This window comes from Oncorhynchus keta, chromosome 14 (assembly GCF_023373465.1).
Source record: "Oncorhynchus keta strain PuntledgeMale-10-30-2019 chromosome 14, Oket_V2, whole genome shotgun sequence".
Taxonomy (NCBI): domain Eukaryota; kingdom Metazoa; phylum Chordata; class Actinopteri; order Salmoniformes; family Salmonidae; genus Oncorhynchus; species Oncorhynchus keta.
In genome coordinates this window covers 27,476,647-27,503,690 of record NC_068434.1, presented here as the reverse complement: position 1 = coordinate 27,503,690, position 27,044 = coordinate 27,476,647, and the positions used below count along the sequence as shown (strand labels likewise).

The window sequence follows — 27,044 nt, the reverse complement described above, 5'->3', positions numbered from 1 at the left end:
ATGTTTTGTCGATTAAGGCTCACACAGAGAACATCTGATGACTAGCTTCATTATAGCCTTGTTCCCACTCCCTCCCAACACTACAACCGACTCAGACACTCAGAGGCTTACTCACCATCACACCATGATAATTCAAACCTCTGCAGACGCACAGTCTGTTCACAAGGTAAACACACACGTTCAACAACAGCTCATCATTTCTCTGTGCACAGTAACATCTCCGGTAATCACATAACCAATCCACAGCACTGATCTATCTCCATTCTCCAGTGTTCACAGCTCCCCAGCTGAGGCTGACTCAGTTATTGTGCCAGTGGGGCAGTGCATTAGAGTGGGCAGTAGCGAGCCAGCCAGGTAGATGAGTTAGCTGCTGAGGGGAGGTTGGTAGGTATTGACTCACTGTTCTCTCGCTGAGTAGGAAGGACACTGTGTTCATCACTTCAGCCCAGCCCCAGGAGAGGAGAGGAGAGGAGAGGAGAGGAGAGGAGAGGAGAGGAAGTAAAAATAAAATAAAAAATAAGAATACATAAAGTAAGTGGCAGTAGAATATAATACATTTTTAGCATCAGTATAATACAGGAAGGAACTATTCATAGTCCAACATTTACACGTGTATTGGGAGAAGGGGGGAATGGGGGGGTAAATGCATAAATTGAGAAGTTGGTAGCAGCCGTTGTGATGTGTGCTAAGGTGTGGATAATCAGAGCAGGTGATCAGTCCAAGTGTTCAGCAGTCTGATGGCTTGTAGATAGAAACTGTTTCTGAGCCTGTTGGTATTAGACTCACTGCTCTGATACTGTCTGCCTGGCGGTAAGGGAGAGAACAGCTCATAGCTGGGGTGTGTGGGGTCCGCGATGATGCTGCAGGCCTTTCTAAAGCACCGTCTTCACAATCCGCTGGAGGACCTTGTGGACGGAGTAATTACTGTACCAGGACTTGATGCCACCGGTCAGGACCCTCTCGATGGCTCAGCGGTAGTATTTGGAGCCACTTTAGGAAGTAGAGACACTGTTGCGCCCTCCTGACAAGAGTGTTGGTGGTGTTGGTCCATGACAAGTCCTCTGTGATGTGGACGCAGAGGGACTTAAAACTGCTGACTCTCTCTACTACAGTCCTCCTCTGCTTCCTGAAGTAGACAATCAACTCCTTTGTTTCACTGACGTTGAGGGAGAGGTTGTTGTCATGACACCACAGTGCCAGTTCACTTACCTCCTCCCTATTGGCTGACTTGTCGTTGTTGTTTATCAGGCTGTGGGGTCATCAGCAAACTTGATGATGGAGTTGTTGTCGTGCAAACCCACGCAGTTGTGGGAGGACACACCCCTGCGGGGGCCTCTGTATTAAGAGTCCGTGTGGAGGAGGATTTGTTGCCTGTGGTCTGACTGTCAGGAAGTCCAGGATCCAGTTGCAGAGGGCGGTGTCCAGACCCAGGGCTCTGAGCTTGGTGTTGAACTTGCAGGGAACAATAGTGTTGAATGCTGAACTGTAGTCAATGAACAGCATTCTCACATAGGTATTCCTCTTGCCCAGATGTTTTACAGCTGTTTGAATAGTGATGGAAATGGCATCTTCAGTGAATCTGTTGAAGCGGTAGGCAAATTAGAGTGGGTCCAGTGTACCTGCCATGCTGGCCTTGCTGTGTGCCATGACCAGCCTCTCAAAGCACTTCATGATGACCGAGGTATATAATGCACGTGTGGATGATGTGTGAGTGAGGGGACAGAAGGAGCCTAAGGCTGCATCTCAACACAGAGGAACGCAAGTGACCTAGACAGTGACGTCACTGAATCATTCCCAGGCTGCCACTACATCCAGATAACACATCCACATTCTAAATACATTTAATAAGACCAAATGGCACACTATCACTCACATAACAGTGTCCATGTTCTCCGTTATTGGCAGCCTCCTTCATTCTGTTCTGCAGACAGGGAATGTGTGTGGTCTGTCTCTACATCTGAGTCCCTCTCTCTCATCACAGGCCCGTGGAGAGACTCAGAGAGAGGAAACATTACAAGCCGTGCCACGAACACATTCATTCACATCCAGGCCTGTTGGTCTGGCTAGACACTTGGGCCCTGCCCAGAGAAGCTGACTGTGACACAAAATATTACATGCTGTCCTATTTGTTCTGATCCAGTGTTATCACAATGTCTCTGGTAATGTAAAATCATTGACCCATGAAACTAGGAAGATGAGACAGAGTCTTAATTAACCTCAACTTTATTGCGCTAGCTAACACTAATTCACAATTAATGAAAATGGAACTATTACACTTTTCAACCACCTCACTATGTGATTCGACCTGTGATAGAATATTCTGTAGTATTGAAATTCACATCAGCAGAGTGGCAGCTATAGCCTTTGATGTGGAGTCTGCTCTAACTAGCACGCCTCTCTGCTGGTGCTTCCTCTGCGTCAAATCAAGGTCCGCTCCTCAGGACAAAACACTTAACTGCTAGCAAAAGGCTAATTGACTGCGGTCTCTTCCCAGACAGGCAGTGAGAAGGTCCCGGGACTCTTCCAAGCGGAGCGGAGGTACTCTGACTGCATGGCAGAGGTGGAGGAGGCAGGCAGTGAGACAGAGACAGACAGACAGACAGACAGACAGACAGACAGACAGACAGACAGACAGACAGACAGACAGACAGACAGACAGACAGACAGACAGACAGACAGACAGACAGACAGACAGACAGACAGACAGACAGACAGACAGTGAGAAGGTCCAGGGACTCTTCCAAGCGGAGCGGAGGTACTCTGCATGGCAGAGGTGGAGGAGGCAGGCAGTGAGACAGAGACAGACAGACAGTGAGAAGGTCCAGGGACTCTTCCAAGCGGAGCGGAGGTACTCTGACTGCATGGCAGAGGTGGAGGAGGCAGGCAGTGAGACAGACAGACAGTGAGAAGGTCCAGGGACTCTTCCAAGGGGAGCGGAGGTACTCTGACTGCATGGCAGAGGTGGAGGAGGCAGGCAGTGAGACAGACAGACAGTGAGAAGGTCCAGGGACTCTTCCAAGCGGAGCGGAGGTACTCTGACTGCATGGCAGAGGTGGAGGAGGCAGGCAGTGAGACAGACAGACAGTGAGAAGGTCCAGGGACTCTTCCAAGGGGAGCGGAGGTACTCTGACTGCATGGCAGAGGTGGAGGAGGCAGGCAGTGAGACAGACAGACAGACAGACAGACAGACAGACAGACAGACAGACAGACAGACAGACAGACAGACAGACAGACAGTGAGAAGGTCCAGGGACTCTTCCAAGCGGAGCGGAGGTACTCTGACTGCATGGCAGAGGTGGAGGAGGCAGGCAGTGAGACAGAGACAGACAGTGAGAAGGTCCAGGGACTCTTCCAAGCGGAGCGGAGGTACTCTGACTGCATGGCAGAGGTGGAGGAGGCAGGCAGTGTCTCCCTTTGATCCTGAGTCAGTTAGATGTACAGACTGTCTGCTGTTCAACTCTACAGGGAGGAGACAGAGATGTGTGGAATAATATCTTATTTGAATATACCCATTTATACCCAATACACTATTTCTTTATGGCGTATTTGAAAGACACTCTCTGGAGAATGCTGAACAAACATCACATAGGCCTACAGAACAGTACATTAAGCCTTCCGTCTTTAAAACCCATCACCTGTACAGACGTGCAGTGCCAGCTCTCGGTGTTTTCACATGGGAATTGTCATGAATTAGTACAAAAACTACAGTGCCAAAGCTGCAAGTCAAATGGTACATTTTTAGCAGCTTATCAACTTGCAGCTTTGGGCATACTGAATCATATTTTGTGACTCGTCAATTTCCACTAAAGACTGGAGTGAATAGGCAGAGGAAAACCCATTCTCATCCCTGCCTCAACCCTCAACCCAATCTGCAGCTTGCCTGGCCCCACATACTGTCCTCAATTAGTGGACCCATCAACAATGACACACCAGAGAGAGAGATAAAGAGAGAGTGTGTGGGGGTGGGGGGGTGGAGAGTAAGAGATGAAGAGAGTGTGACCTGGTAAAACACCAGGCCCTACCTATAGTAAGTATAATATCAGAGAAGATGGTGCACAGTAAAACTGCAAGAGTTCATTTAGGTCCTATGATGTTAAATGTAACACAATTTTGGGGTTTATATGGTCCCAACCCAATTTTGTGTTAAAACTACTTATGGTATGGATTTCTTTGGAGTTAAAATTACACTAAATGGGAGTAGATATCCAACTCTCAAAGAGTTGCTTAAATTGATCTATTATTGCCATTTGACACTTTTCTGTGTTGTTTTGAATTAACAATCCACTACAGCAGAGTACATTTGTCTTTCCGTTTACTTCCTTTGAATTAATAAGGGTGTAAAGCCTTATTTGATTATTTCTTCATGTTTCATATTATGGTGGTTTGTCATTTGATATCCAATATTCGTTGGATTAGTTTAGAAAAATGTATGTTTCTTATCTTTGTGTAGACAGATATTGTCGCATGTACATTTACAGTTAAAGTCGGAAGATTACATACACTTAGGTTGGAGTCATTAAAACTCGTTTTTCAACTACTCCACAGATTTCTTGTGAACAAACTATAGTTTTGGCAAGTCGGTTAGGACATCTACTTTGTGCATGACACAAGTAATTTTTCCAACAATTGTGTACAGACAGATTATTTAACTTATAATGAACTGTATCACAATTCCAGTGGGTCAGAAGTGTACATACACTAAATTGACTGTGTCTTTAAATAGCTTGGAGAATTACAGAAAATTATGTCATGGCTTTAGAAGCTTCTGATAGGCTAATTGACATCATTTGAATCAATTATTTCAAGGCCGACCTTCAAACTCAGTGCCTCTTTACTTGACATCATGGGAAGATCAAAAGAAATCAGCCAAGACTTCAGAAAAAAAATGGCAGACCTCCACAAGTCTGGTTCATCCTTGGGAGCAATTTCCAAATGCCTGAAGGTACCACGTTCATCTGTAAAAACAATAGTATGCAAGTATAAACACAATGGGACCACGTAGCCATCATACCGCTCAGGAAGGAGACGCGTTCTGTCTCCTAGAGATGAATGTACTGCGAAAAGTGCAACTCAATCACAGAACAACAGCAAAGGACCTTGTGAAGATGCCGGAAACCGGTACAAAAGTATCTATATCCACAGTAAAATTAGTCCTATATCGATATAACCTTAAAGGCCGCTCCGCAAGTAAGAAGCCACTGCTCCAAAACCGCGAATAAAAAAGCCAGACTACGGTTTGCAACTGCACATGGCGACAAAGATGGTACTTTTTGGAGAAATGTCCTCTGGTCTGATGAAACAAAAATATAACTGTTTGGCCATAATGACCATCGTTGTGTTTGGAGGAAAAAGGCGGAGGCTTGCAAGCCGAAGAACACCATCCCAACTGTGAAGCACGGGGGTGGCAGCATCATGCTGTGGGGGTGCTTTGCTGCAGGAGGAACTGGTGCAGTAGATGGCATTATAGATGGCATTATGGGGAAGGAATGTTATGTGGATATATTGAAGCAACATCTCAAGACATCAGTCAGGAAGTTAAAGCATGGTCGCAAATGGGTCTTCCAAATGGATAATGACCCCAAGCATACTTCCAAAGTTGTGGCAAAATGGCTTAAGGACAACAAAGTTAAGGTATCGGAGTGACCATCACAAAGCCCTGACCTCAATCGTATAGGACATTTGTGGGCAGAACTGAAAAAGCGTGTGCGAGCAAGGAGGCCTACAAACTTCACTAATTTACACCAACTTATTGTGGGAAGATTGTGGAAGGCTACCTGAAACATTTGACCCAAGTTAAACACTTTAATGGCAATGCTACCAGATATTAATTGAGTGTATGTAAACGTCTGACCCACTGGGAATGTGATGAAAGAAATAAAAGCTGAAATAAATATTTCTCTCTACTATTATTCTGACATTTCACATTCTTAAAATAAAGTAGTGATCCTAACTGACCTAAGAGATGGAATTTTTACTAGGATTAATTGTCAGGAATTGTGAAAAACTGAGTTTAAATGTATTTGGCTAAGGTGTATGTAAACTTCCAACTTCAACTGTATATTGATATTGAAACAAACCATTTTGGAAATCAACCTGCAACAGAGCATGCTGGGAAATATGGCAATGGGTCCCTCTTGCATCTGTGGATAACTCCATAGATTGAACTTCCTGTCTCTGATTACTCTTAATGGAGTTAAAGGTAATGAACTCCAGTTATCAACCCTAACTCCAGGGAACGTATCACTCTAAGTTTTAAGATAAACTGACTCTGGTAGTGGTAGTTAACTGATTTCAACTATCCTTTATTTACTGTGTCGCAGCTAGAAGCAGGCTGTTAATGGGCACTGGGTGAGTGGTCTGGGAGGAGAACAGTCCCTGTAGTAGTGACCTGTAATGGGAACCAGGTGGTGCCCAGGAGGAGATAAAGAGCCATGCTTTCACCCCTCTGGAGTCTGGCACAGGCTGGCACAGAAGCAGGAGAAACAGACGCCACCCCCCTTCCCCCTCTGCCGGCCCGCCCATCTGGGTCTGGACAGACTGAGATGCTCCCTAACCCTCCCTCTCTCTCTCCACTCCCTCATTGACAATTTATAACAGGACACTCCTTTACTGGACAGACATTACACTGCTTCCTCTGAGCCAAACCACATAGACAGACAAACCCAAGAGTTGGCTACTCAGGCAGCAGATACAGACTTAATTACAATTTCAAATACTTCATCTGAGAGAGTCAGTCAGTCTGAGAGGGGACTGTATGCAATAGAACAACTATCACAATCACAATATGCATAATACTGTATGTACATATGGCGTGATTCATCATCAAAAACATTAAGTTAATGGAGCGAAACATACAAAAATTTAAGGAACAATACGCACACACACTGGAACAACTAGGGAGGCGTCCCCGCTGAGGCGTCCCTGCTGAGGCTCAATTGAAAACAAATTACTTTGTTTTCTACAACACAGAGCCCTGTGACTCCAGGGTGGTTGAGGATTGAAATCGGAATCTGTTTTTCTCTCGGCCTGTGTGTTTTCTCTGTAAGCCACAGGGAACCAACATTTGCAATCAAAAGACCTCGACTGGCAACTCAATTTAGCAGGTATTGGAACAAGTCTTCATGATCTCACAACATATAAAAGAGACTCTGATTGTCATGAGACAGTTTTTTCTGTCCGGCACAGATAGGATCCTGATTTGAGATTTACATAAAGAGGCAATGCTTTGTATGCTAGACCAATAGGAGAGCAAAAGCAGAGTCAGTCACGCAGGCATGTCACATTCCGGAATTAGCATATAAACTACAGGCTTTAGTGGATGGCTGGATGGCTGCTGCTGAGGACTCAATTGTCATTTTGCTCACTGGTCCTTATCCAAAGGTCAGAGAGGGGCTGACAGAACTTTGATTTCTGCACACTGGGGAGGGGATAAACAATAGAAAAACATGACCAGCGCCTCGCCTGCCATTCACTCAGCTACGGACTCCATTCACAACCCTATTCACATGTCACATCCAGTTTCAAAAACAGAAGTAGATTTAGAAGAGAGGGCTGAGACAGAAAATGAGAAGTGAGAAACAGAATGGGAAATAGAGAGGGGGCGGGGGGAGAGGGAGAGAGAGGGGGGGAGAGAGAGAGGGAGGAGAGGAGAAGAGAGCAGGGTGCAGATAACTGTGGGCAGCAGGTGAGCGACAGTGTTAACCTTTACTAGATAAGGCTTTGAGCCCTGCCTCGTCGGCCCTCTTAACTTGATTGGATCCAAACAGGCAGCAAAACTAACAATATTGCCATTATGTCCTTGTTTTTTTCTTTTCAGGAATGAGGGGTGAAAAAACAATAACAACAGATCTGAGATAGATTTCCCACTCTGATTTTCACACACTTTATGCATTGGTCTTTGTTTTAATGTTGACGGTAACAAGAGGAGACAGCATATGCTTGGAGACCCAACAGATCTGGTTGATAGCAGGGGAGCGTGCCTCATTGTATCATGCAGAGGACATTAGAGGATTACACGTCAGCTTGTGTGTGTGTGTGTGCGTGTGCGTGTGCGTGTGTGTGTGTTTTCAGTCGGTGGGGAGCCAGACCCACACTGACCAATATAGAGCTTCCAACATCATCATAAGCAATGCTCTCGCACAAGAAAAAGCACAAACTCTGTTAGTACCAATCCTTAGATTGTGAAGGCAGAGTCTCTGTGGGTGAAGTCAGAGTCCAGAGCCACAGGATCTCATTTAGCCTCACAGAGAGGAGTGTTCTCAAAGTTGGTCCACAATGTGATGTGACTGTGTGACCGGAACACAACCCTCATCCTTTGATCTGTCTGACTTTCCCAAGAGCAGACACTTTACCAGAGAAGCTGAATGTGCATGGGAGTGTGTATGTCTCCCACTGCCTGTACTCTGAAGCCCTTCACTTGGAATCGTCCTACCTCTGGAAGTATCGATAGTGGAAGAGATATTAAATCCTTTCCCTCTAAAAAGGCTAAATAATCGCGTGCTGAGCTCTGAGGTAGTGTGAGATGTCAAAAGAGGAATCTTCTGCACAATAATGGACTGTCATTGTGAGTAGAATGAACTGAGAGAAGTCCCAAAACAAGCCTCCCTGTGCACTGTACCATCCTCTCTCTCACAGCCAGGCTCATCAATCCTCCCACTAAAGACCTGAACTAATTGTGAACAGCCACCAAAATAGTGTTAGGCTAGTAAAAACTACTCAATTGGATGCATAAATTGAATTGATATCCAAACCATTTTTGATATTCAAACAATTTTTGATATCCAAACCATTTCCTCTAAACCTGATAATCTAACTTGATGTCATTATGATACCCAATAGACAGCACATTATAATTTGTATGATACATGTATTTAGTTTTAACCAAATAATTGCTGGCTGTGCCATGGCAGATGATGGGATTAGCTGAGGAGAGCCCGTTATGGCCGAAATGCAGAGATCTGACTGGAGGTCCATAATGCTGCTAGACACTGGACCTGCCCAGTCCTCACTGGGAGGAGGAAGTACATAATTTACAGAACAGAGAAATGCATTTCTCAAAACAAACTTTATTTGCAACGTTCGCCGAATACAACAAGTGTAGACTTTACCGTGAAATGCTTACTTACAAGCCCTTAACCAACAGTGCAAATCAAGCAGAAGAACATATTTACCAAGTAGGCTAAAATAAAAAGTAATAATAAAAAGTAACACAATAAGAATATCAATAGCGAGGCTAAATACAGGGGGCACCGGTACCGAGTCAGTGTGCAGGGGTACAGGCTAGTTGAGGTCATCTGTACATGTAGGGGGGGAGAAGTGACTATGCATAGGTAACAAACAAACATCCAGTAGTAGCAGTGTACAAGAGGGGGGGTGTCAATGTAAATTGTCCGGTGGTGATTTTTATGAATTGTTCAGCAGTCTAATGGCTTGGGGGTAGAAGCTGTTGAGGAGCCTTTTGGTCCTAGACTTGGCGCTCCGGTACCGTTTGCCGTGCGGTATCAGAGAAAACAGTGTATAAAAACAGGTGACTGGAGTCTCTGACAATTTTATAGGCTTTCCTCTGACACCAACTATTATATAGGTCCTGGATGGCAGGAAGCTTGGCCCCAGTGATGTACTGGGCCATTCGCACTATCCTCTGCAGCGCCTTAAGGTCAGATGCCAAGCAGTTGCCATACCAGGCGGTGATGCAACCGGTCAGGATGCTCTCGATGGTACAGATGTAGAACCTTTTGAGGATCTGGGGACCCATGCCAAATCTTTTCAGTTTCCTGGGGGGGAAAAGGTTTTGTCGTGCCCACTTCACGACTGTCTTGGTATGTTTGGACCATGATAGTTCGTTGGTGATGTGGACACCAAGGAACTTGAAACTCTCGACCCGCTCCACTACAGGCCCGTCGATGTTAATGGGGGCCTGTTCGGCCCGCCTTTTCCTGTAGTCCACGATCAGCTCCTTTGTCTTGCTCACATTGAGGGAGAGGTTGTTGTCCTGGCACCACACTGCCAGTTCTCTAACCTTCTCCCTATAGGCCGTCTCATCGTTGTCGGTGATCAGGCCTACCACTGTTGTGTCATCAGCAAACTTAATGATGGTGTTGGAGTCGTGTTTGGCCACGGAGTCGATGGTGAACAGGGAATACAGGAGGGGAATAAGTACACACCCCTGAAGGGCCCCAGTGTTAAGGATCAGCGTGGCAGATGTGTTGTTGCCTACTCTTACCACCTGGGGGCGGCCCGTCAGGAAGTCCAGGATCCAGTTGCAGAGGGATGTGATTAGTCCTAGCTTAGTGATGAGCTTCGTGGGCACTATGGTGTTGAACTCTGAGCTGTAGTCGATGAATACCATTCTCACATAGGTGTTCCTTTTGTCCAGGTGAGAAAGGGCGGTGTGGATTGCGATTGAGATTGCGTCATCTGTGGATCTGTTGGGGTGGTATACGAATTGGAGTGGGTCTAGGGTGTCTGGGAGGATGCTGTTGATGTGAGCCATGACCAGCCTTTCGAAGCACTTCATGGCTACCGATGTGAGTGCAACGTGGCGGTAATAATTTAGGCAGGTTACCTTCGCTTCCTTGGGCACAGGGACTATGGTGGTCTGCTTGAAACATGTAGGTATTACAGACTCGGTCAGGGAGAGGTTGAAAATGTCAGTGAAGACACTTGACAGTTGTTCCGCGCATGAGTACACGTTATGGTAATCCGTCTGTCCCAGCGGCTTTGTGAATGTTGACCTGTTTAATGGATTTATTCACATCGGCTACCGAGAGCGTTATCACACAGTCATCCAGAACAGAGGGTGCTCTCGTGCATGCTTCAGTGTTGCTTGCCTTGAAGCGAGCATAAAAGGCATTTAGCTCGTTTGGTAGGCTCGCGTCACTGGGCAGCTCATGTCTGGGTTTCCCTTTGTAGTCCGTAATAGTTTTCAAGCCCTGCCATATCCGACGAGCATCAGAGCCAGTGTAGTAGGATTCAATCTTAATCCTGTATTGACGCTTTTCTTGTTTGATGGTTCGTCTGAGGGCAAGCATGATTTCTTATAAGCATCCAGATTAGCCTCCTGCTCCTTGAAAGCGGCCTTTAGCTCAATGCGGATGTTTCCTGTAATCCATGGCTTCTGGTTGAGCTATGTACGTATTAGAGGTCGACAGATTATGATTTTTCAACGCCAATACCGATACCGATTATTGGAGGACCAAAAAAGCCGATACCGATTAATCGGCCGATTTTTTGGTGTGTTTTTTTGTTGTTGTAATAATGACAATTACAACAATACTGAATGAACACTTATTTTAACTTAATATAATACATCAATAAAATCAATTTAGCCTCAAGTAAATAATTAAACATGTTCAATTTGGTTTAAATAATGCAAATTCCGATTAATCGGGTGACCTCTAGTACGTACAGTCACTGTGGGGACGACGTCATCGATGCACTTATTGATGAAGCCGATGACTGAGGTGGTGTATTCCTCAATGCCATTGGATGAATCCCGGAACATATTCCAGTCTGTGCTAGCAAAACAGTCCTGTAGTGTAGCATCCGCGTCATCTGACCACTTCCGTATTGAGCGAATCACTGGTACTTCCTGCTTTAGTTTTTGCTTGTAAGCAGGAATCCCCTTCCATCATGAAAATATTTTTTTAACATTTTCAGCATTCAGCAGACACTCTTATCCAGAGTGACTGACAGTTAGTTAGTGCATTCATCTTAAGGTAGCTAGGTGAGAAACACATATCACTGTCATAGTGAATACATGTTTCCTCAGTAAAGTAGCTATTAGCAAAGTCAGTGCGAGTAAGAAAAGAGAAGTGCAAAAACACTTGACTGTCATCATCATCTGCTGGCCCCAATGACCCAGATCTGTACTGGATGTAGTCAGAGTACTGCTGCAGCCACAGAACAGATCCCACAGGAACCCACAACTAAAAGAATCAACATCATGTGGTAAATGCAGGATCGTTCCTTCAGCCCTCTGGTTGAAACACCATTCCTCGTGCCATTTGTATGGTAGTCAAGTGTGTTTTCCCAATCAACACAATATGGCATTGGAAAAAACAAATACTACGTGATTTATCACCACAATACAATCCAAAAGACTAGCTGCATATACCTAACACCATGCACCCTCAGATGCTGTGAGTCCTCACGTCCCCTACTACCTTGCTGCATTTTTCAAAGCAACACATAAATCAATGTACCATGCTCTCCCTCTATCTCCTGCTAAATCTACATAACTGAGCAGTGTTGGGGGAGGGGAGAGGAGAGGGAGAGGAGATGGGGATTGAAATGGGAAGAGGAGCAGGGGAGAGGAGAGGGAGAGAGAGGAATTGGGGATTGGAAGGTGGAGGGAACAGAAAGACAAAGCGAATGTGTAAGAGAGAGCTGGAGATATATACACTATGTATACAAAGGTATGTGAACACCTCTTCAAATTAGTGGATTTGGCTATTTCAGCCACAGCCTCTGCTGACAGGTGTATAAAATCGAGCACACAGCCATGCGATCTCCATAGACAAACATTGGCAGTGGAATGGCCTTACCGTCATAGGATGCCACCTTTCCAACAAGTCAGTTCATCAAATGTGTAAGTGCTGTTATTGTGAAGTGGAAACGTTTAGGAGCAACAACAGCTCAGACGAGAAGTGGTAGGCCACACAAGCTCATAGAACGGGACCGCTGAGTGCTGAAGCGTGTAGCGTGTAAAAATTGTCTGTCCTCAGTTGCAACACTCACTACCGAGTTCCAACCTGCCTCTGGAAACAATTCAGCACAAACCGTTAGTTGGGAGCTTCATGAAATGGGTTTTCATGGCCGAGCAGCAGCACACAAGCCTAAGATCGCCATGCGCAATGCCAAGCGTCAGCTGGAGTGGTGTAAAGCTCTTGCCATTGGACTCTAGAGCAGTGGAAACACGTTCTCTGGAATGATGAATCACGCTTCACCAACTGGCAGACCAACGGATGAATCTGGGTTTGGCGGATGCCAGGAGAACGCTACCTGCCTGAATGCATAGTGCCAACTGTAAACTTTGGTGGCGGAGGAATAATGGTCTGGGGCTGTTTTTCATGGTTCGGGCTAGGCCCCTTAGTTCCAGTGAAGGGACATCTTAACGCTACAGCATACAATGAAATTCTAGACGATTCTGTGCTTCCAACTTCATGGCAACAGTTTGGGGAAGGCCCTTTCCTGTTTCAGCATGACAATGCCCCAGTGCACAAAGCGAGGTCGATTAACAAATGGTTTATCGAGATCAGTGTGGACGAACTTGACTGGCCTGCACAGAGCTCTGATCTCAACCCCATCAAACACCTTTGGGATGAATTGGAACGCCGACTGCGAGCCAGGCCTAATCGCCCAACCTCAGTGCCCAACCTCACTAACGCTCTTGTGGCTGAATGGAAGCAAGTCCCTGCAGCAATGTTCCAACATCTAGTGGAAAGCCTTCCCAGAAGAGTGGAGGCTGTTATAGCAGCAAAGGGAGGACCAACTCCATATTAATGCCCGTGATTTTGGAATTAGATGTTCGACGAGCAGCTATCCACATATGGGGGAAAGAAATGAAGTGAAGCAGTTCGGAATCAGGATGAGTTAATGTCGATACTGTATATTATATTTTATGTAATGTAATGTGGAGCCTGTTGGGTCTGACTACGTTGTGTGGTAGGGTAGGGGAAATGGCTGCCTGGCCAGACATGGTGGTGTATTTTCTACTGCACATACATGACCATTAATCGCTCTCAGACACTGCTCTTTTTCTTTTTCCAGAGAGAGAGGCAGTGCAGTGGCAGGAGGGCTGACAATCCACACAGCAGCACTACTCTAGGGCAGTAGAGCACTGACAATCCACACAGCAGCACTACTCTAGGGCAGTAGAGCACTGACAATCCACACAGCAGCACTACTCTAGGGCAGTAGAGCACTGACAATCCACACAGCAGCACTACTCTAGGGCAGTAGAGCACTGACAATCCACACAGCTGCACTACTCTAGTGCAGTAGAGCACTGACAATCCACACAGCAGCACTACTCTAGGGCACTAGGGCACGTCAGGACCGTGTGGCTGGCTGTGGCAGCTAGCAGTCACTGTGAATGTCACTGTGTTAGGTTAACTAGCTAGTCCAATGGAGGGTGGGGAGGGGACCCTACGGTCTTTATATATCGCACTGGTCATCCCCAAAGCCAACACTTACTTTGGCCGCCTTTCCTTCCAGTTCTATGCTGCCATTGACTGGAACAAATTGCAAGAGTCTTATCTCCCTCTCTAACTGTAACCATCAGCTGTCAGAGCAGCTTACAGATCACTGTACCTGTACACAACCAATCGGTAAATAGCACACCCAACTACCTCATCCCCATATTATTACTTACTCTCTTGCTCCTTTGCACCCCAGTATCTCTAGTTGCACATCATCATCTGCCCATCTATCACTCCAGTGTTAATGCTAAATTGTAATTATTTTTGCCTCTATGGCCTATTTATTGCCTTACCTCCCTACTCTTCCACATTTGCACACACTGTACATAGATTTTTCTATTGTTTTATTGACTGTATGTTTGTTTATGTGTAATTATGTGTTGTTGCTTTTGTCGCACTGCTTTGCTTTATCTTGGCCAGGTCGCAGTTGTAAATGAGAAGTTGTTCTCAACTGGCCTACCTGGTTAAATAAAGGTGAAATAAATAAATAAAATAAAATGTGGATGTGGAATGGTTTCAGTGTAATCGCATCCCACTCTCTAAATGTATGTGATGCTGATTAATTATTTCAAATTACACATCATTTTCTAAGGCAGAGAATTAGCCTCATGCGTTAATTGCTGTTCTGCACTTAACTCTTCCTCCTCATAAGCACCAAATGTACCTGATAAATGTTAATGCCCTTGTAAGGTGCTCCACTGCAGATAAGAGCATCTGCTCCCGTGTGTGTGTGTGTGTGTGTGTGTGTGTGTGTGTGTGTGTGTGTGTGTGTGTGTGTGTGTGTGTGTGTGTGTGTGTGTGTGTGTGTGTGTGTGTGTGTGTGTGTGTGTGTGTGTGTGGTTTGCTATTCTGTTAGACAGACACAGAGAGAGCAGGTAGACCAGAGCATGTAAGAGATCCTATGTGGCACAGCGGTCTAAGGCGTCACTACAGACCCGGGTTCGATCCCAGGCTGTTTTGCAGCCGGCCGTGACCAGGAGACCCATGAGGCGCCACACAATTGGCCCAGCGTCGTCCGGGTTAGGGGTGGGTTTGGCCGGCCAGGATGTCCTTGTCCCATCGCACTCTAACGACTCCTTGTGGCGGGCCGGGCACATGCATGCTGACCTCGTCGTCGCCAGTTGTACAGTGTTTCCTCCGACACATTGGTGTGGCTAGCTTCCGGGTTAAGCGAGAAGTGTGGCTTGGCAGGGTCGTGTTTCGGAGGATGCATGGCTCTCGTCCTTCGCCTCTCCCGAGTCATTACAGAAGTTGCAGCGATGGGACAAGACTATAAATACCAATTGGATACCACAAAATTGGGGAGGAAAAGGGGTAAAAAGTACAACAAAAAATGTGTTAGAAGAGCGTCAGAAAACACGTTTCTCTTTCTCCCCTCTTTCTCTGGCGCGCTAGAAGAGAGATTTCTGCAGGGGTGTGTAGAGTGTGAGTCATCAGCAGTGCAGAGGGAGTAGAGGGAGAAAGAGAGAAAAAGAAAGAGAGAAAGAGCAAGAGAGAGAGGGAGATGTATTCTTCCAAGAGGGAGCTCAGAGCAGCAATGCAGCAAGGAAACACCCAAAATCCCAATCTTAAAGACAAAAAAAGGAGCGAAGCCTTCCTTATTAAACGACTGTTGCCAGGTACAGTAATAACGGAGCCCTTCCAGATGAGAATATGTGCAAGCTGAGAGTTATGGAACAGCTCAGGGCCGGCACCAGAGCTGTATGGATTGGGTGATCAGAGCATCATTAGACACCAGGGCAGGGCTGAGCTGAATGAGACCGCGATGTGACTTTCCACTGACGCCCGTGCTCAGATGACTGTAATGAAGACAGCCCTGGTAAGAGATTGCCATCTCAGGCAGTCACCACCACCGCACAGGTTCACTGGGTACACACTGTTTAGGGTACAAGTACTGTAATACTAAGTAGCCCTTTAAGTGTTATGATGATTTCCCTGTGAGCACAATTAATTTATAAAGCGATCATAGTACAGTATACAAACAATCACAATGCGTTACTTGCAATATTGTGCCGAATGGATTGGCAACCATTTTGTAATCAAAATGGAATGACTCCTCTGAAAGGGATTGTGAAGTTTAGTTTCAAACTACATTTAAGTTCATGACTGCTAGACACCCCCATTCTCCTTCTAACTCTCCTCCATTTACATGATATCCATATCCCTCCTACATCTCCTTATCCAGTACATTGCTACAAATCAGCAGAACTAGACAATCTGGACCCTCTCTTTCTAAAATGACCAGCCAAAATTGTTGCAACCCCTATTACTAGCCTGTTCAACCTCTCTTTCGTATTGTCTGAGATCCCCAAAGATTGGAAAGCTTTTACTAGTCCAACACAATAACGACCTGCCTCTCTCTCATTGCACTCCACAAGGAGACTGCCTGTTAGGCGAATGCAGTAAGCCAAGGTAAGTTGCTAGCTAGCATTAAACTTATCTTATAAAAAACAATCAATCATAATCACTAGTTAACTACACATGGTTGATGATATTACTAGATATTATCTAGCGTGTCCTGCGTTGCATATAATCTGACTGAGCATACAAGCATACAAGTATCTAAGTACCTGACTGAGCGGTGGTAGGCAGAACAGGCGCATAAACATTAATTTAAACAATACTTTGGTGCGTTTTGCCAGCAGCTCTTCATGGTGCGTAAAGCATTGCGCTGTTTATGACTTCAAGCCTATCAACTCCCGAGATGATGCTGGTGTAACCGAAGTGAAATGGCTAGCTAATAGCGTTTCAAACGTCACTCGCTCTGAGCCTTGGGGTGATTGTTTCCCTTGCTCTGCATGGGTAACGCTGCTTCGATGGTGGCTGTTGTCGTTGTGTTGCTGGTTCGAGCCCAGGGAGGAGTGAGGAGGGTGATGGAAGCTATATTGTTACACTGGCAATACTAAAGTGCCTATAAGAACATCCAATAGTCAAAAGTTAATGAAATACAAATGGTATAGAGGGAAATAGTCCTATAATAACTACAACCTAAAACTTCTTACCTGGGAATATTGAAGACTCATGTTAAAAGGAACCACCAGTTTTCATATGTTCTCATGTTCTGAGCAAGGAACTGAAACTTTAGCTTTCTTACATGGCACATATTTTGCATTTTTACTTTCCTCTCCAACACTTTGTTTTTGCATTATTTAAACCAAATTGAACATGTTTAATTATTTATTTGAGGCTAAATGGATTTTATTTATGTATTATATTAAGTTAAAATAAGTGTTCATTCAGTATTGTTGTAATTGTCATTATTACAAATAAATAAATAAAAATCGTCCGAATAATCGGTATCGGCTTTTTTGGTCCTCCAATAATCGGTATCAGTATCGGCGTTGAAAAATCATAATCGGTCGACCTTTAATCATAACCTCCATCGATAAGAGGCAATACTATGCAGCTGTATTCATAAACCTGGCCAAGGCGTTCGACTCTGTCAATCACCACATTCTTATTGGCAGACTCAACTGCCTTGGTTTCTCAAATGACTGCCTCGCCTGGTTCACCAACTACTTCTCAGACTGTTCAGTGTGTGAAATCGGAGGGCCTGTTGTTCGGACCTCTGGCAATCTCTACGGGGGTGCCACAGAGTTCAATTCCCTCACCAACTCTTTTCTCTGTATACATCAATGATGTCGCTCTTACTGCTGGTGATTCTCTGATTCACCTCTACGCAGACGATACCATTCTGTATACTTCTGGTCCTTCTTTGGACACCGTGTTAACAAACCTCCAGACGAGTTCAATACCATATAACTCTCCTTCCGTGGTCTCCAACTGCTCTTAAATGCAAGTAAAACTAAATGCATGCTCTTCAACCGATCACTACTAGCACCTGCCCGCCCATGCAGCATCACTACTCTGGACGGTTCTGACTTAGAATATGTGAACAACTACAAATACCTAGGTATCTGGTTAGACTGTAAACTCTCCTTCCAGACTCACATTAAGCATCTGAAATACAAAATTGAATCTAGAATTGGCTTCCTATTTCGCAACAAAGCATCCTTCACTCATACTGCCAAACATACCCTCGTAAAACTGACCATCCTACCAATCCTTCACTTTGGCGATGTCATTTACAAATTAGCCTCCAACACTCTACTCAGCAAACTGGATGCAGTCTATCACAGTGCCATGCGTTTTGACACCAAAGCCCCATATACTACCCACCACTGCGACCTGTATGCTCGTTGGCTGGCCCTCGCTTCATATTCGTCGCCAAACCCACTGGCTCCAGGTCATCTATAAGTCTCTGCTAGGTGAAGCCCTGCCTTATCTCAGCTCACTGGTCACCATAGCAGCACCCACTCGTAGCACGCGCTCCAGCAGGTATATTTCACAGGTCACCCCCAAAGCCAATTCCTCCTTTGGTCGCCTTTCCTTCCAGTTCTCTGCTGCCAATGACTGAAACAAACTGCAAAAATCACTGAAGCTGGAAATACATATCTCCCTCACTAACTTTAAGCACCAGCTGTCAGCGCAGCTCACAGATCACTGCACCTGCACACAGCCCATCTGTAAATAGCCCATCCAACTACCTCATTCCCATACTGTTCTTTTTTTTGCTCATTTGCACCCCCGTATCTCTACCTGCACATTCATCTTCTGCACATCTATCACTCCAGTCTCTATCACTCCAGTGTTTAATTGCTAAATTGTCATTATTTCGCCACTATGGCCTATTTATTGCCTTACCTCCCTTACCTCATTTGCACACACATATGCATTTTTTCTATTGTGTTATTGACTGTATGTTTTGCTTATTCCATGTGTAACTCTGTGTTGTTGTTTGTGTCGCACTGCTTTGCTTAATTTTGTCCAGGTCGCAGTTGTAAATGATAACTTGTTCTCAACTAGCTTACCTGGTTAAATAAAGGTGAAATAAAATAAATAAAAACATTCACACACTGAACACTCTACCTATGTTTTCTTCCAAACGAACCCTTTCCCCTTCCCCTCAGCAGTACATAGACAGTGCAGGACTGGAAGACAAGTTCCCTCATGTCCTACTCAGACAGACATGGCATGCCAGCTAGCTACAGTACAACAGAGCTCAGTCTCCTAAGGGCAGTCTCTCAGTGGCCAGAGCATAGAGATGAGTTATAGCTGCTACTGCACCCCCCTGTTCATGTCAGCTTGAAACCCCCACGGAGGACTGGAGTTCAGATGAAGTCTGCCAATGAATGCTGCCATCTAAACCCATTGATTAAATTACTGCATGATGCCTGCTGTCCAGACATCCCATAATACGCCAGCGCCCCAACGGTGGACATGCATTACCAGACGAAGACTGTATTTGACACAGCTAAGTCTGAGTTGGGAAGTGCACTCTTTCCAAGGGGATGTATTCAAATCTATAAAGTTACTTTCAGAGCGGTACGTACTAGGCCACAAATAGCTTGCCTCCTCCTCTAATATGACATGCCTTCAATGATGAGTGCATACATTCATCCTATTTCATACATGTACAAGAGTGTATTATGCACATGTGTGAATTGGAAATGTCTTTTTGTCTTTGTTGGTGTAATCAAATCCCCCCTCTCAAAACAAAAATGTTTCTGGTGAATTCCTGGAACTAAAAGACATGTCAGGACTCTGAGTCACCACTCTGTCCTCACTCTCTTCCTCAGCCGTTTCCAAATACCAAAATGCCACAAAAGAAAATGTGCAGAACCCACTTACTTTTAAAGACTACAGAGGGAGCAGCCTCACAGTCACAACTTCAAGAGCTTGGGAAGGAAGAAAATTGGGCCAGCTCCCCACAACCCCTGAAACAACAGGGCTATAAACAACTAGAGCAGTGAGATTGGTAACAGTCATCTAAACGGCTCTGAGTGAATGGCTTGGTGAGTCACACACTGGAACAATAGTCAACTCTGCAACCTTTCACACAGACTGTGAGCAGAGTGTCAGTCAGCACAACAACACCTCTGATACCTGGAGTGACGCTTCTAAGAGTCAGCTCCTCTCTCTGCATTGGAGAAACGCTAGCGGCCATCTTCCTCCTTTCCCTCCACCCAGACAGCAATCTAATTAAGGAACGCTCGATTGAACCCATCCCACCTTCTGATGGCGTTAAATTAGATGTTACAGATTTGGAAATGCAATCTAGCTGTGACGTCGTGCTCTGTCTGCTGGCGATAGAGAATTGTGTAGGGTGTCTGGATTAGGGGAGGGGTGGGTGTATGTGTGTGTATGACTTGACCTGACAAAGGAGAACGAAGGAAAACATATCAAAGTCATCACTCGCCATCAATCCAGCTTGGGGACCACAATAAAACCCACTGTAACTAGCCGCCACTTAATGTGAATGACCTATTTTGCTGCTACTGCTATAGAAGCACATTTAGGTTACCAACAGGCTTCTCATTTAGTACCAGTAGTTGTTTAGGTGCCATGGGGCGGCGCACAATTGGCCCAGTGTCGTCCGGGTTAGGGGAGGGTTTGGCCGGCAGGTTTGTGCTTGTCCCATCGCGCACTAGCGACTCCTGTGGTGGGCTGGGTGCAGTGCACGCTGACAGTGTCGCCAGGTGTTTCCTCCGACACATTTGTGCGGTTGGCTTCTGGGTTAAGTGGGCATTGTGTCAAGAAGCAGTGCGGCTTGGTTGGGTTGTGTTTCGGAGGACGCACGGCTCTCAACATTCGCCTCTCCCGTATCCATACGGGAGTTGCAGTGATGAGACAAGATTGGATACCACAAAATTGGGGGGGGGGATTATAAATAAAATAACTGCCCACACACACACACACACACACACACACACACACACACACACACACACACACACACACACACACACACACACACACACACACACACACACACACACACACACACACACACACACACACACACACACACAATCAGTTACACAGTGTCAGATCTTCTTTGAGAGAGCAAGTATCAATATTTATGTACTGGCTGAGTCCATAAATCTTAGTGACTGGTCCAAAAATCAATGCATGCCTGCTACATATTTTAATCTCATTATGAAGGTCACATTACTCCTGCAGAGGCTGGGACAGAGGCTGGGGATGAGGCTGGGAGGATGAGATGGGAGGATGAAGCTGGGACAGAGGCTGGGACAGAGGCTGGGACAGAGGCTGGGAGGATGAGGCATGCACTAGGCTAAATCCCCCAGGAGCTTTTCATTCAACCTGCTCCCTTAGTGGCCCAGCACCAGATCCATTCAACCCAGACTGATACTGATGTTCTATCACCATTCCAAACTTGAGCAAAAACAAGCCACAAATACATTGTTTACCTAACATGACAGGCCCTCTTGCCATGCTAAGACTTTTCAGAGTTGATTCCTGTGCAACGTGTGTATTATAGATGAGGCAGAGGAGAGGGGGACTGTTCAGTGGAATGCTATCAATTACCACTAGACTTCTCTCTGCCTCTCTCTCTTTCTCTCTGTCTCTCTCTCTGTCCTTCTCTCTCTCTCTCTGCCTCTCTCTCTCTCTCTCTCTGTCTCTCTCTCTCTCTCTCTCTCTGTCTCCTCGCTCTCTCTTTCTCTCTGCCCTCCTCTCTCTCTCTGTCTCTCTCTCTTTATCTGTCTGTCCTTCTCTCTCTCTCTGTCCTCTCTCTCTCTCTCTCTCCCTGCCTCTCTCCTCTGGCTCTCTCTTCTCTCTCTCTCTCTCTCTCTCTCTCTCTCTGTCCTCGCTCTCTCTTTTCTCTGCCCTCCTCTCTCTCTCTGTCCTCTCTCTCTTTATCTGTCCTCTCTCTCTGTCCTTCTCTCTCTCTCTGTCCTTCTCTCTCTCTCTCTCCCTCTCCCTGCCTCTCTCTCTCACTGCAGGCTAAACTTACAGTGCAACTTTCCAACCTCCATAGGGGTTTCACATTGTTCATTGTTTCTGTTCTCTGTCGAAGTGTCGTACTGTAGGAGCCACAGATTCCATGGCATGAATTTGTCACTGGGCTAACAGGCTTATGAAAGTTAGATGAACGTTTTACGATCTTGTTAAAACCAGTTACATTATTAAAAGGGCACATTCATTCTGAACGGCGAGAAAGGGAGCCTCCAGCAGATTGGAATTTTAGTAACCTTAAATACAGTGATTGAGAAACTTTGCAGACCTTTAACTGTACCACCCAGTTATATGTGTACAGTGGTGACTGTCTGATCCCTCTACAACACATACACCTCACTACGGATATAAAACCCACAGATATCTACATGAACCTTACACACATCCACTGGCTATACCATAGATTCTGGTATGTGTTGTATCAGAAGGCTAATGATTAAGTGGTATGGTCATGCCAGGCTAAGTGTTGTAGTGTCAGCATGCTGGAAGTAACTGACCCTGGGGGAGATGGGAGAGGACTCTCCCCCTCTCTGATAAGTTTTATCTCATCATCCTCACTGTAATTTGGTAAAGGCTCTCCCACTGACTATGTACTGTGTGTGTGTGTGTGTGTGTGTGTGTGTGTGTGTGTGTGTGTGTGTGTGTGTGTGTGTGTGTGTGTGTGTGTGTGTGTGTGTGTGTGTGTGTGTGTGTGTGTGTGTGTGTGTGTGTGTGTGTGTGTGTGTGTGTGTGTGTGTGTGTGTGCACTCTTTATCTGGGTCAACACCAACTTCTCCATGTATCTCCCTGTATAGTATAAGTATGGCAGACATGTTAACTCCTGCACTGCACTTAATCTGTAAAATAAATGCAAGAATGTGCCTTGTTCCAACCAAAGTCATACTACGATAGCTATACTGCACAGTGGAGTGTAAAAAGCATTTCCAGTGCTTTCTGAATACAAAGCAGTCAGGATTGTGAACATTCTAGATTGAGAAGACCCTGGAATGTAAAGATTGGGTTGTGGTGTCAGAGCGGTGAGGGGTACTAAGGAGTGAATGGTGTGTCCATCTTCAGACTCAGAGCAGCACAGTCCTGGGTACCGGGCCGGCTGCTCCAGAGCGGTAATAAGAAGGATAATTGAATTATGGCAGTGGTGGAGGCTTGTAGTGTGGGAGCCACACCGCTCTAATTGAATTACTACTCATGTAAACATGGGCATGGGGAGGCAGCCCCTCAGTACAGCAGCCTGCCCTGCTGCATCACACACACACACACATGTTTGTTTTACTATCCTTGTGATGATCAACAATTGATTCCCATTCAAAATCCTATTTTCCCTAACCCCTAATGGTAAAGCTACCCCTAACCCTTAATCTAACCTTAACCCTAACTCCTAATTCTAACTCCTAACCCTAATTCTAACTCTTAACCCTAATTCTAACCCTAATTTAAACCCCAACCGTAAGTCTAACCCCCAAGCATAAAATAGCCTTTTTCCTTGTGGGGACCGGTGAAATGTCCCCACTTGTCCGAAATGTCCTTGTTTTATTACCCACCACTGCGACCTGTATGCTCTAGTCGGCTGGCCCTCACTACATATTCGTCGCCAGACCCACTGGCTCCAGGTCATCTATAAGTCCATGCTAGGTAAAGCTCTGCCGTTTCTCAGTTGACTGGTCACGATAACAACAGCAGCACACAATCCAGCAGGTATATCTCACTGATCATCCCCAAAGCCAACACCTCATTTGGCCATCTTTCCTTCCAGTTCTCTGCTGGCAGTGACTGGAACGAATTGCAAAAATCGCTGAAGCTGGAGACTTATATTTCCCTCACCAACTTTAAACATCCGCTATCTGAGCAGCTAACTGATCACTGCAGCTGTACATAGTCCATCTGTAAATAGCCCACCCAATCTACCTACCTCATCCCCATACTGGTTTTATTGACTTTTCCTACCTCCTCATGCCTTTTGCACACACTGTATATAGACTTTATTTTTTCTACTGTGTCACTGAATTGTTTATTGTGTTATTGACTTGTTTATTGTTTATTCCATGTTATTCCATGTGCAACTCTGTGTTGTCTGTGTCACACTGCTTTGCTTTATCTTGGCCAGGTCGCAGTTGTAAATGACAACTTGTTCTCAACTGGCCTACCTTGTTAAATAAAGGTGAAATAAAAATAATAAAAAAATCCTTGTGAAGGTTTCTGGTCCCCACAAGGATAGTAAAACAAAACACTCTCTCACACACACACACACACACACACACACACACACACACACACACACACACACACACACACACACACACACACACACACACACACACACACACACACACACACACACACACACACACACACACACACAGGTAGGTGTCTGTTTTTGTGAGGATTGTGCAGAATCATCATCACCTCACCCCCATCGGAATATGCTTGTTTTCTGCAGGTTTCCTCCTGTGTGTGTTTGTGTAAGTTCTGATGCGGCAATAAAACAAGATCAGAGGGAATAAATGCAGAGCAGCATGGCACAGGAAGAGCAGAAACACACACACACACACCTACCTTCAGGCTGTGTCACTGCCTGAGCAGAGCAGTTGTGCCAGCACTTTCACCATCCTCTGTTCCCGTATTCTACAGCTTTGCAACTCTACTGCAAACAACAGGATTCCCTTTAGACAGGAGTCATATATTGTTGTTGCGTTCCTAACTGTTGTTTTATCATGGGGAGTTATTCAGAGGTTGATGATGAACGTGACTGTGAGCAGTAGTGGTGCTATCAGAGTGAGACTGAGAAAGAGACAGTCTTGGGCTATGGATCAGAACGCTGTGGAATAGATGACCGACCAATCCGAGAGGAGGAAGTAACCACAGGGACATATATACAGAGCCTAGCAGTCGTATCATACAGCCACAGCAGACAAGGGGAACAGTGGGAAAGGGACTCACAACGACTGTCTTTACTGTAAAAAGGAGACCACTGTCAGCATGCAGAGTTCAGAAACACCAGTGGTCCAAGAGAAAACGTACTCCTTCCTTATCGAGCTTTCATTTAGCAAGACAGGAATGTTTTGTGGTAAGACAGCCATGTACATGAAGAGTGATAGTGGTACCTTGGCTTACATGACGTCTGCGGCTTTGCTGATTGTAGGCTATCTCCATCAGAAGATAACAGAGTTTAGGGCTAATGGGGCTTGCTATGGAGGTACCTCAGGCTCTGTCAGTTTTTCATTACCAATTCACTCAGTCTTCCATGGGAGCATCATATATCAGTAATTACCGATGCCAAGACAATCATTTCAGAACCCACAATCTGCGTATTTTTTCCACTTCAGGGGACTAACATCCCTCCCCGTCACCTTCCGTTCCTCCCATCCCATTTCTCTGTTGACTGAGCAATGCAAAACAACAACTTAATGGCATGATAGGACGTAAGTTGACTTTAGAAGCACACATTTCCAAGCAACTGCCAGGTACAGGGGGCAGGGGTTTGTGTGACCAGAGCTCGTCTGACCACATCTCCATGACAGGACATAAGACAACAGCTGGCAGCTAATAGCCTGCTGGTCATTCTTCCTCAATCTAGCAGTAGCCTATATATTGTGGGTAAAGGTTGTGTTTAGCATCACACCTTTTATAATATTGGCCAAAAATCTACATTGTTAGAACCAGCTAGCATTCTGATAATCATATGTTTCTTAGAGCATGGTTGTCCTATGGTTATTTTGCATACAACCTTCTCACAACATTCTGAAAATGGTGCAGGACACCCAGCTAGCACATAATGTTCTGAGAACCATATGTTTTTTAAGTGGGAGTTTCAGTGCTTCAGCATAAGGTTTCCTACAGGTTTCCTCATGGTTCTATTTAAAGTAATGTTCTCAAATTGTTCTGAGAACATTAAGAAACAACTTTCTTCTGTGGGAATTTCAGTACTTCATCATAAAAGCCATGTTCTCAGAACATGAAGAAACATTTACATCAAAACCACAAGAAAACCATAGTAGCGTTCAAAGTACGTTCTAAAAATGTTATTTAAAAACATATACATTCCGTTCCAATGGAACCAATGGGAAACCAAAAACGTAAGTTTCCACAACTTCTAAGGAACCAAATGTGTTAGCTGGGGAGGCGCTAGGATGAAAATAAGTGAACATACATTATTCTTGGGCCAAGAATGAGTTCAAACTAATTCAGGTTAGGCCTAAGTGATTCAGCAGTGGGACTAGATAGCTGACAGCAGAATGGTGGAAAGGCCTGGCAGACTCTTCATTTGAAAGGCTAAGTATCAGATATAACCCAGTGACGAACTAGCTGAGAGTTATAATAATACATACAATTCACGCCTTCCTGTCTTTGCAAACAAACACTTACAGAAACCTCGACCTCACACCCTTAGCCTGAAGCTTTCCGACTGCAAGCCATGAGGATATCATTCAATGTGTGATACAAACACTATTACATTCACCATCCATGATTGTAAATAACCTTGAAAGCTGTGCAGACCTTTTATCTATTCCCATTCAGGACATCCAAGTGGTGGAATATTACAACCAGAGAAATCCGACTGATAGTACTACGCTTGCAAAGTTACCAGAATATTATCTACTTTTATGTAACTGGAATACTATTGCAATCTATGGTAACTTTGGTAGTTTATACTTTAATAACATGACTTATATAGTATTCATTGTTTATATCTGTGTCCATATTGTCCATCATTTTCTTGTGGTTAGACCATATGGTTCAAGAGACAATTGCCTAATTAATGAAGAAAAAAAATCTCATCAACAATGGCATTATTTTCAATTAACTCTGCAGCTCTTCCAACTATTGACCTGTTTCACAACTGCCACCAGTTTGGCACCAAGTCATTTAAAACAAAGACATTTTGACAAGTAAAACATTTTGTAAAGGATATTTTATGCTGAAAGCCTCATATTAAACGCTAAAGGTCTTCACTATACGTTGATGGTTTATATTTAGGATGTTTTACAGCTTTGTCATTCTATTTTTCATTTTAAAATCATCTTATTTG

General features: G+C 45.0%; 1 protein-coding gene across 1 annotated transcript in view; it reads right to left on the bottom strand.

Annotated features, from left to right (window-relative positions):
• LOC118394053 (RIMS-binding protein 2-like) overlaps positions 1-27,044 on the bottom strand; it is a 126,009-nt gene that overhangs the window by 78,563 nt on the left and 20,402 nt on the right. The window lies entirely within an intron of this gene.